The sequence below is a fragment of the Natator depressus genome, chromosome 7 (assembly GCF_965152275.1).
Source record: "Natator depressus isolate rNatDep1 chromosome 7, rNatDep2.hap1, whole genome shotgun sequence".
NCBI lineage: Eukaryota > Metazoa > Chordata > Testudines > Cheloniidae > Natator > Natator depressus.
In genome coordinates, this window is record NC_134240.1 from 37,076,079 (window position 1) to 37,088,185 (window position 12,107).

At 47.7% G+C, this 12,107-nt stretch overlaps 1 protein-coding gene across 5 annotated transcripts in view; it reads left to right on the top strand.

Moving 5' to 3' along the window:
* The window catches only part of RAF1 (Raf-1 proto-oncogene, serine/threonine kinase), a 92,614-nt gene that overhangs the window by 51,569 nt on the left and 28,938 nt on the right, over window positions 1-12,107 (top strand). The window lies entirely within an intron of this gene.

Here is a 12,107-nt window from a genome sequence, read left to right on the forward strand (position 1 = left end):
TAAGATCAATAACACTTTTTCCATAGTTAAAAAAACAAAATTAGATTCAAAATATTTTTAAAGGAAAAATATTCCCTGTATATTTTACAGCTCAAATGTTGTATCATCGTCAATGAGGACTGGACAGTTAAACCGAATAGGAATTGGTTATAAATAATTAAATTGATTTTCGTTGTCCAAGTCAAGTGAAATATAGAAACAAACCATTATAACTGGAGAAAGTCAATTTTTAAAATATCCTTCAATGTAAAATTTTATTAAAAATCTTTTTTGTTTTTTACCTGACATATGTCCTCTACTGAGTTACTTTATGGACCAGATTTTCAGGAAGTTTGGTTTTGTGATTACACACCTTAAATATATATGTTGTGTGTGCACAATATGGGTAAAGTTGTACATGCAGTCAATTATATAACAATAAATGGTTATTTGTATGCTCGTCAACTAATAGGGTCTCACACTTGTGCTAGCTGCATAAGAAAATTTGCCCCGTTTTTAATAGATCTTTTCAACCATACTGAATAGTAACAAAATGACTTTTTTCTCTTCAGTTATATATAAGTAAAAGTTAAATCTAGTGAGATACAACAGAAGTCACAACGTAGGATCCAGTTTGGTTCTAACTTAGTGTTTGTCTGTGAAGTCAAAATCAGCCTTGTTTACTTGACTTAGGTCTGATTTAGGGTGTGTCACTGACTTTGTTAAACAGCAGCTTTCTGGGAGAGCATATTTTGGCACACATCCTTTTTAATGCAGTTAAATACTGTGGTCTTAAATCATTTAGATGGGTTATTTTCCTTTGAATCTTTTTCTGTGTAGGTTTGAGGAAACAGCAAGCTCATGCTTCAGTTAATGAAGTCACGGGCCTCTCTGTGTCAAACTGTTTTGATGATATAATCATTGCACTAAAAGCTTCCAAGCAGGAGCTAAATAAAAGGAGACAAAATGGACAGATTGCTGTAACCTAAATAGTGTTTCCAGACCAAGCTAGAGGCACCATAAGCATTGCTGATTTGTTCAAGAATAGGGGTGTGACGATTTGGGGAATCTGTACAATTTATGAATTCTGGTTTATGAAGTTGTTTATAAAATTGCTGCATCAGGGAGTGCCTCTATGTGGCTGTGGAATCCACCACTTGCTGACATGGGCTGAAGCATGCACTTACCAGACAAAGGACTATGGAGAGTCAATAAACTTAAATATCTTTACTCTGATCGAACAGTTGGCATACTATGGAGATTAGCTGGAGCTGGGAGAAGATACTCCAACTTGTGTTTAGGCATCTGGTGAAGTGGAGAGTGAGGAAGAAAAATTAGCAACAGAACGAAGAAACTGGTTGGGGAAGGGTAGGAGGACATCTACATTTGAGAGACTCACTGAGACTGGAACTAGAAGCTTTGGACAGGTGAGGGGAAAAGAGGCATGCTTTCATAGCAGGGTTTCCCTGTTTAGCTATGGAGCAGACAAGCTCAGAGAAAACTAGCTGAGCCGAAAGACTCCATGGGTTCAGAAGAAAAATTGTGAGCTGCTGGGGAAGTATCCTTGGCACCCCAAAGGACTGCCCAAGCCTAAAGAACTCTCCAGAGTGGTGAGGAAACAGAGGCGGGAGAAATGTGTATTTCATCTAGTTTTGTGTTACCTTATGCTGTTAAGCAAAGAATGATGGTGTGTTAGATAGGCCTGGCACGAGATTCTGGCTTTAACTTTGCATGGGCCCTAAAGAGGTAAACTGTAAATCAAGAGTGTCCACACAGCTCAAGTTCTGACAGTGTGTGTGTTTAAACTACAGTGCATTCTGAGTGGTTAGCACTTGTCCTATGAGCAAGGCAGTTGGACCATGGGTATTTTGACTCTCGGAAGATGGTGCTATAACAGAGGATCTGCATCTTGAGAGTGTTCATAGAGACTCCAAGCCAGGATGGTGACTGGACTGTGTTCAGATTCTGGAGGCTTAAAGCACCAAGGGCCCAGCAATCTGCCGAGTGTCCAACTGGGGTCAATTGACTAGATCTGTAATAAGAGGCTTGCTGATCAATGGACCATTGAAGAGCACAAGTGCAAGGGCTATGTTGAGAGATTCTCTGAAAAAAATATCCGAGGCTTATTTAACTCTTCTTGCTTTGCCTTCAAGGAAAAAGGTGAAATCAGGAGATATTTTCAAGTATATACGATCACTTGCAGTGTTTTATTATAGTTCTCTTAAGGTAATCTTACAGCGAGGAATGCATGCTTAACTGGATGGATATCCTGTATTTTTCCAGAATGTTCTGATGAAAGGTTTAAGAATTTAGTTTTGATATTAGCACCACTTCTGTTACAGACTGTCAGAGTCCATTTGGATCCTGTAGTGTCCTGCTAACATGCCTCTAGCTTTAAAAGGAAGAAAGAGAGCAAAGGTTGCTTAAAGTGAGTTGGAAAACTGCCTATCACATTTCCTCCTTGGCCCTGATGATGGCATTTTGACAAAAAATGGTCAGTTCTAGACTTAGGTGTCTCTTTGAGGTTGGTGGGAGGTGAAAAGATGACTATTTAGAGTATGTTACTTAACAGGAGCAAGCACTCTTGTGTATTTTTCTGTGGAGAAACCTGCCTTAGGGTCAATGTTTGCCTTGACTGGTGGATGCCACATCAGCTACTAGTGCTATTAGACTTAAAAAGACAGGGTGCCTGTTGCTTTAACTTTTTTGCATCTTTTTATAAAATACAAGTGGGAAATGTCTATTAATTGATGGAACAATTCCATATTCTAAAAAGTCATATGGAGAATAATTTTAATTTGTTTGGCTTTATATAATCAGTGGTTACTGCATCTTTGCCTGGTTGTGTTATATCTGGTAACAGCCCACCATAAATCCTTTTTAAATAAAATAATTTCAATTCAGTATTGTTAACTGCTGGCCTCATAACATACATCAACAGCAGTTACAGCAGGATCCGGTCACTTAATAGCCTGTTGTGTACAGTGTAGAATTTTGGTGTTTCGGAGAACAATATACATCTGTAAGTTACAGAACAACCTGCAAACTAAAAATATGAAAATGGCTCTCAGCTGAATGTTTCTAGGGAGTGTAATGGGAAAGGTATACGGCACTTACTGAAGTTACAATGAATCTGACAAAGAAAATAGGATAACACATTCTACCATCAGTGTTCAGAGTAGCAGCCGTGTTAGTCTGTATTCACAAAAAGAAAAGGAGTAATTGTGGCATCTTAGAGACTAACAAATTTATTTGAGCATAAGCTTTTGTGAGCTACAGCTCACTTCATCGGATGCATTCAGTGGAAAATACAGTGGGGAGATTTATATACATAGAGAACATGAAACAATGGGTGTTACCATACACGCTGTAAGCAGAGTGATCACTTAAGGTGAGCTATTACCAGCGGAGGTGGGGAAGGGAAAGGAACCTTTGTAGTGATAATCAAGGTGGGCCATTTCCAGCAGTTGACAAGAACGTCTGAGGAACAGTGGGGGGGGGGGGGTTGGGGGGGAGGAATAAACATGGGGAAATAGTTTTACTTTGTGTAATGACCCATCCACTCCCAGTCTTCATTCAAGCCTGAGTTAATTGTATCCAGTTTGCAAATTAATTCCAATTCAGCAGTCTCTCTTTGGAGTCTGCTTTTGAAGTTTTTTTGTTGAAGAATTGCCACTTTTAGGTCTGTAATCAAGTGAGCACAGAGATTGAAGTGTTCTCCGACTGGTTTTTGAATGTTAGAATTCTTGACGTCTGATTTGTGTCCATTTATTCTTTTACGTAGAGACTGACCAGTGTACATGGCAGAGGGGCATTGCTGGCACATGATGGCATATATCACATTGGTAGATGTGCAGGTGAACGAGCCTCTGATAGTGTGGCTGATGTGATTAGGCCCTATGATGGTGTCCCCTGAATAGATATGTGGACACAGTTGGCAACGGGCTTTGTTGCAAGGATAGGTTCCTGGGTTAGTGGTTCTGTTGTGTGGTGTGTGGTTGCTGGTGAGTATTTGCTTCAGGTTGAGGGGGCTGTCTGTAGGCAAGGACTGGCCTGTCTCCCAAGATCTGTGAGAGTGATGGGTCGTCCTTCAGGATAGGTTATAGATCCTTGATGATGCGTTGGAGAGGTTTTAGTTGGGGGCTGAAGGTGACGGCTAGTGGTGTTCTGTTTGTTTTCTTTATTAGGCCTGTCCTGTAGTAGGTGACTTCTGAGTACTCTTCTGGCTCTGTCAGTCTGTTTGTTCACTTCAGCAGGCGTGTACTGTAGTTTTAAGAATGCTTGATAGAGATCTTGTAGGTGTTTGTCTCTGTCTGAGGGGTTGGAGCAAATGTGGTTGTATCGTAGAGCTTGGCTGTAGATGTGTGGTGTGGTCTGGATGAAAGTTGGAGGCATGTAGGTAAGTATAGCGGTCAGTAGGTTTCCGGTATAGGGTGATGTTTATGTGACCATCACGTATTAGCACCGTAGTGTCCAGGAAATGGATCTCTTGTGTGGACTGGTCCAGGCTGAGGTTGATGGTGAGATGGAAATTGTTGAAATCATGGTGGAATTCCTCAAGGGCTTCTTTTCCATGGTTCCAGATGATGATGTCATCAATGTAGCGCAAGTAGAGTAGGGATATTAGGGGACGAGAGCTGAGAAAGCATTGTTCTAAGTCAGCCATAAAAATGTTGGCATACTGTGGGGCCATACAGGTACCCATAGCAGTGCCGCTGATTTGAAGGTTAATGATGGGGAAAAAATTAGGATGTTTTAGTTCTTCAAGTGCTTGTTCACGTCAGTTCCAATCAGGTGTGCGCGCGTCACATTCACGGTCGTCGGAAAGTTTTCCTTTAGCAGCTCCTGTCGGGTCAGCTGTGGAGCCCCTGGAGTGGCGCCTTCATGGCACTCGATATATGATCCTGCCAACCCGACTGCCCTTCAGTTCCTTCTTACCATCTGTGACGGCCGTTGGAACAGTGCTCACTGGCTCAGCAAGTGCTCCCTTAATGTTCTTCTGTTAGTCATTAGAGTTTCCAGTTAGTGTTGCAGTTAATTTAGTATAGATAGTTTGTCCACCTCTGATCTAAACTAAGGCCCGCGGGACTGTCCTGCCTGGCCCTTGAGCTCCTGGCCAGGGAGGCTAGACCCCGGCCCCTCCCCTGCTGTCCCCCTCCCACACAGCCTCAGCTCGCTGTGTCGCCAGCGCTCTGAGCGTCATGGCATTGTGGCTGCTAGTCCTGGCACTCTGAGCGGCATGGTAAGGGGGTGGGAAGCAGGGGGGTTGGATAAGGGGCAGGGGGTCCTGGGGAGCAGGAGGTGGTTGGATGGGGCGGAGGTTTTTTGCGGGGGTGGTTGATAGGTGTGGGAGTCCCAGGGGGCTTATTAGGTGGCGGAGGGGGTTGGATAGGGGTCAGGGCAGACAGGGAGTTGGGGGGGGGGGGATTGGATAGAGGGTGGGGTCCCGGAGGGGGTGATTGGGGCGGGGGGTCCCGGGAGGGGGGCGGTCAGGGGACAAAGAGCAGGGGGGGTTGGATGGGTTGTGCATTCTGAGGGGGGCAGTCAGAGGGTGGGAAGTGGGAGGGGGCAGATAGGGGGCGGGGGCCAGGCTGTATGGGGAGGCATAGCCTTTCCTACCTGGCTCTCCATACAATTTTGCAACCCCAATGTGGCCCTTGGTCCAAAAAGTTTGCCCACCCCTGGTTTAGATAGTAGGTTGGGAGCGGGGTCTCTCCCTAATCCCCCTTGGGCTCCGGGGCATGCTGCAAGCCTACGGCTTTAAGCCATGCAGTGCTTGCAATGAGCCTATGCCCATCATTGACCCCCACGACTCTTGTTTAAAGTGTCTGGGGGAAGCGCACCAAACGGACAGGTGCAAAATCTGCAGGGCTTTTTGGCCAAGAACCAAAAAGGAGCATGATTTCCGCCTAAAGCAACTGTTAATGGAATCTGCTCTACGCCCACAACTGGCTGCGGACACCGGCACCCGGCACGTCTGTACAGAGTGCTCCGGCATCCGTGTGTGACACGGTGCCGAGGAAGGACTCTAGCACAAGAGACCCTTGGCACTGGCGCTTTCCAGCATCACACCCAGGGATAGCAGCCCCGTACAACTTGACAGTCCTACACCTTGCTGCTCCAAGGCCACTATGTCCCAACTGCCCCTTCAGGCTCCAGTCGAGGCAGAGGCCACTCCAGCACAGGACCAGCTGCAGGGTCAGGCTACAGCCCTGCAGGCTGTAACCACCACAGGGGCGTGCACTAACCAAGAGGAGGTCAGGGAGCCAGAGGGGCAGGAGGACCCGGTACCCACTCTGGCCACCTTGTCCTCTTCTACTGATGAAGCTGTGGTAGGTGGCGTCCGCTTTGGGCCTCCCTCCTGTTGACCACAGGGCACATCGGGACCTCCTTACGCGGATTGCCCGCTACTTGAGGTTGCAAGCGGAGAGGAGGTGGTCGAGGCTGAGGACCCCATGGGGATATTCTCACTTCCAAAGGTCCATCACAGATAGCTCTTCCTTTGATCAAAACAACATAAAGACCCTGTGGCAGACCCCGGCCTGAATTCCTCTGATCGCCAGGGGAGTGGAGCGCAAATACCTTTGTCCCTTCCAAGGGCTGTGAATACTTATTCTCACACCCGCAGCCATGGTCTCCGGTGGTGTCGGCGGTTAACGAGAGAGAGCGTCAGGAACAGCAAGGACCACCCCCTAAGCCTAAAGAGGCAAAAAGGATTGACCTATTCGGTAGAAAGGTCTATGCCACGGGGGGGGGGGAGGGGGGAGGGACGGACGGGACCCTCCAGCTGAGAATAGCTAACCAGCAAGCTACCCTAAGTAGGTATAACTTCAATTCACGGACTTCCATGTTGAAGTTCAAAGAGCTGATCCCTGCAGACTCTGAGGCTGAATTCTCTGCCATTGTAGAGGAAGGGAAGGCAGTAGCACGGACCTCTCTACAGGTGTCCCTAGACTTGGTGGATTCGGCTGCCTGTACCCTCTCCTCAAGCATAGCCATGAGGAGAACATCATGGCTTCAGGCATCTGGGCTACCCCTGGAAGTGCAGCAGACCCTGCAGGACTTTCCCTTCGAGGGCACGGGGCTCTTCTAGGAGCAGACAGACTCCAAGCTGCACAGCTTGAAAAATTCCAGGGCAACCATGAAGTTGTTGGGAATGCATACACCAGCAACCCCAAGCAACCACTTTAAGCCCCAGCCACAACAATAACGCTCATATCCCTCTTGCCCAAGGCAGGATTTTTATAGATGAAGGGGCAGGAACGGCAGGTGAAAACCTTCCAATCCCCCTTCGGGGCAAGGTCATGGCCAGTCCAAACCTTCATCAGGCTCTAAACAGGCCTTTTGAAGATGCACCCATGGATGGTGCACCCGTCACACCACCGGATCCTTACCCATGTTTTATGAATCATCTATCCCACTTCTACCATGCTTGGTTCCAAATAACATCGGATCGCTGGGTTCTTCGCATGGTAGAAGTGGGATATTCTCTCTCATTCTGCTCCTCCCCTCCCTCCCACCCCCCTTCCCTGTCCCTCTTCAGGGACCCTTCTCACGAGCAACTCCTTATCCAGGAGGTGCAATTGCTCCTTGCCATAGGGGCAGTGGAGCAGTTTCCTCAGGAGCTATGGGGCAAGAGTTTCTACTCCTGTTATTTTCTAATCCCCAAGGCAAAGGGGCAGGGGGTGTCTTGGACCCATTTTAGACCTGCGAGGACTCAACCAGTTCATGGTGAAGTTGAAGTTCTGCATGGTCTCCCTAAGCACTATTGTCCCTTCCCTGGATCGTGGAGACTGGTATGCGGCCCTTGACATGAAAGACACATACTTTGACATAGCCATTCGACCTGCGCACAGATGTTTTCTCCGGTTTCTGCTCAACCGTAAACACTATCAGCTCACGGTCCTCCCATTCAGTTTGTCGACAGCCCCCTGAATATTCACCAAGTGAATGTCGGTTGTAGCAGCCTTCCTCCAGAGGAGGCAAGTGCAGGTATGCCCATACCTAGACGACTGGCTGCTCAGGGGCTGTACCAGGGAGCAGGTAGAGTCTCTTGTACGATTGGTCAGGTCCACTTTCGAGAGATTGTGGGGACTCCTCAACATGAAGAAGTCAACTGTATCTCCGACCCAAAGAACAGAATTCATCAGAGCGGTGCTGGACTCTGTACAGGCAAGGGCGTTCCTGCCAGAGACCCGTTTCCAGGCCATGACACATGTTCAAAGCCTCAGGTGCTACCTGACCACTAGTGCAAAGGGATGCCTGAGTCTCCTTGGACACTTGGCGGCCTGCACATATGTAGTCAGGCATGCCAGAATGAGGCTCAGACCCCTCCAGGCTTGGCTCGCCCAGATATACCGCCTGGGATGCGACAGGCTGGGCTCAGTAGTGATGGTGCCACAACACATACTTGAGTCCCTACATTGGTGGCTCAACCCCCAGATGGTATGCGAATGTGTCCCCTTCAACAGCCCACCGCCCTCCTTGTCCCTAGTAACAGACGTGTCAGATCTGGGTTGGGGGGCACATCTGGGAGATCTCCGAACGCAAGACCTGTGGTCTCAGGATGAGCTCTCCCTTCATATCAGTATTAGGGAGCTCAGAGCAGTGCAACTGGCATGCCAAACTTTCCAGTTCCGGCTGCAAGGCCAGAGCATGGCAGTGATGATGAACAACACCACGGCTATATTTTACATCAACAAACAGGGAGAAGCCCGCTATGTCAAGAAGCCTTCCAACTATGGGAGTTCTGCATAGCCCACTCCATTCACCTGGAGGTGTCCTGTCTCCCAGGAGTGCAGAACGAGCTAGCGGATCACCTCAGCAGATGATTCTACAACTGCAAATGCTTCATCCATCCAGATGTTATCCATCCCATCTTCAAAGGTGGGGATTTCCCCAGGTCAACCAGTTCGCCACCCGGAGCAACAGGAAGTGCCCAATGTTCTGCTCCTTCCAGAAACACAGCCCGGGTTCAATCATGGACATGTTTCTGCTACCCTGGGGAGACTGCCTCATGTATGCCTTCCCATCAGTCCCACTCGAACACAAGGTGCTACTCAAGATCCTCAGGGACAAAGCGGAGGTGATTCTGCCGGCCCCAGTGTGCCCCATCAACACTGGAATACCACGCTTCTGGAGCTGTTAATGGACACCCCGATCATGCTACCACTCTGCCCCGATCTGATCACTCAGGATCACGGTCGCTTCCACCACCCAGACCTCCAGTCCCTCCACTTCACGGCCTGGAAGTTTCATGGTTAAACCCCATGGAGCTCCTATTCTCGGAGCTGGTAAGGGAGGTTCTACTCAGCAGCAGGAAACCATCTATTGGGGCAACTTATCTAGCCAAGTGGAAGAGATTCACTTGCTGGTGTGCCCAGCAACACACACCTCCACTCCAGGCGTCTATACCACTCATCCTGGAGTACCTTCTGCATCTCAAACAGCAGGGCCTAGCAGCATCATCCGTCAAGGTGTACCTTGCTGCTATCTCAGCCTTCCACCTAGGAGTGGCTGGAGGCTCTGTGTTCACTAACCCCATGGTAAGACATTTTTCTTAAGGGCTTGGAATGCCTATATCCACAAATTAGGTAACCGCTTCCCACATGGGACCGTAACCTGGTCCTCTCCAGGCTCATGGGGGCCCCTTTTGAACCACTGGCGACTTGCTCCCTGCTCTATTTGTCATGGAAGGTATCCTTCGTGGTAGCCATCACATCAGCCAGGAGGGTGTCCGAATTAAAGGTTCTGACATCCGGCCCACCCTACATGGTCTTTCACAAAGACAAGGTGCAGCTCAGGCCTCACCCAACCTTCCTTCCCAAAGCAGTGTCACAATTCCACACTGTTCAAGACATTTTTCTACCTGTCTTCTATCCTAAGCTGCACATCAGTACCCAAGAGCAGAGGCTGCACTTACTGGATGTTCGGAGAGCTCTAGCATTGTACATCAAGATCATGAAACCGTTTAGGAAGTCGAACCAACTATTTGTGGCGGTAGCAGACCAGGTGAAAGGACTCCCGGTCTCATCTCAAAGAATATGTTCCTGGATCACCTTCTGCATCTGCACATGTTACGAGTTAGCCAAGGTCCCAGTCCCAACTCTTATGCCACATTCCACAAGGGCACAAGCCTAGTCAGCTGCGTTCCTGGGCCAGGTCCTGATACAAGAGATCTGCAGGGCAGGTGCATACGTTTACCTCTCACTATGCTATCACCCAACATGCCAGAGATGATGCAGCATTCAACAGGGCGGTGCTCCAATCAATGGTTCCTGAACTCTGACCCCACCTCTGGGGTACAGCTTGGGAGTCACTTGATTGGAATTGATGTGAGCAAGCACTCGAAGAAAAACAGTTACTCACCTTGTAACTGTTCTTCGAGGTGTGTTCACATCCATTCCAATACCCACCCTCATTTCCCTCTGTTGGAGTAGCCGGCAAGAAGGAACTGAAGGGGAGTTGAATTGGCAGGGTCATATATTGAGCGCCATGGAGGCGCCACTCCAGGGGGCTCCACAGCCGATCCAACGGGAACTGCTAAGGGAAAACTTTCCGACAACTTTGCCTGCGGTGCGTGAGAACACCTGATTGGAATCAACATGAACAACACATCTTGAAGAACAACGGTTACGAGAAGATGAGTAACTGTTTTTATTAAATTATGGGGTTAATACCATGGGTCTTTGAATTACCCGTTTGTATATGCCTCATGCTTTTTGACGTAATTTGCTATAGATGAAACAGTTGGTACCCATCATTTATTCAGTTCATATGCCACATATCAGAATACGTTTCATCTGTAATGTTTAAAGTATATCCTAAAAAAACCCACCTGTAAGCTAAACCTTCATAAAGGTTTTCTGATAGGTCCCTTTTATCTAATACAAGCAGGGAGGATCTTGGTAGTTTTTAAAAGCATATAACTTAAAACTGTGATTAAACGAAAGTGGATGAAGGCTAGGATGACATTCTAGTAAATGGGAAGAAGAGAAAGGTGTTAAATTTCTGGCATTTTTTTTATGTGAGGGTCATATAAGTAATTGCCAGTTGTTTACTTTGTTTTGGTGTCCCTGAGTAATTTTCCCTTCTTCGAGTAGTGTTCCTGTGGGTGTTTCACTTTAGGAGTGTGTGTGTCCCTGCGCTGCTGATCAGAGAACTTCGGTAACAGTCCCTCCTGCCTGCACATGTGCTGCTCCTCACCTGCCATGAGGCTAGCCAGCATGTGCAGGCAACCCTCCTTAGTTCCTTCTCAACTATCCCTGGCTAGAGATGGAGTTAGAGCTGTTTGCAGCTCATTAACTCCCTTTAGATTTGCTAATTTTAGCTTCCCCTAAAGCCTTTTTCTTTGTTACTTGGTTTACATTTTATTGGGCTGTGCCTAAAAAAAACAAAGAAGAAAAGTTTGCCTCCCGCCAACCCTGGTGGCGGGGACCCCCCCCCCACAAGAGTACTTCAAAAAGTTCCTCAGTTGGGGGAGGAGGGGAGCACAAAAGTGTGGTTTGTGCCAACAACTGAAGCCCAGGTCCAGGAAAGACTGAGCAGTAAGGCTCAGACTCCTTCTCATTGAGTTGGCCCTTCAATGGCCAAAGTCCTAGCGGTAACTTTCTCCGCAGCCTTCTACTTCGAAGGGAGATGAGCCCAGAGAGATGACAGTCACACAAGACCACTAAGAGAAGGTCTGTGAGTCCCCATAGCAAGCCCCAATGAAGCTGAAAACAATCCGTGGCTCCATCAATATCATTGGTACCAACAGCACCAATTTAAATCCACCCCTTATGATCCGGACTGGAAATGTTTGGATGTGTTCAGCAGGAAGGCATACTAATCAGCTGCCCTCCACTTCTGTGTAGCCGACTACTAAGCCTTGTTAGCAAAATATGACTATCAGAACTACACAAAACTCAGTTCCCATATTGAGCAACTCCCTGACTCTCATAAGGACCAATTCAAGGCCATAGTTAACAAGGGCCGACTGGTGGCTAAGGCATCCCTCCAGTCCGCATTAAATGTGGCTGACACAGCGGCATGATCAATTTCAGTGGCGGTGATGAGACAGGCTTTGTGGCTTCATTTGTCTGGCTTCCCTAGAGAAGTCCACGCTATGGTAGAGGACCTCCTTTTTG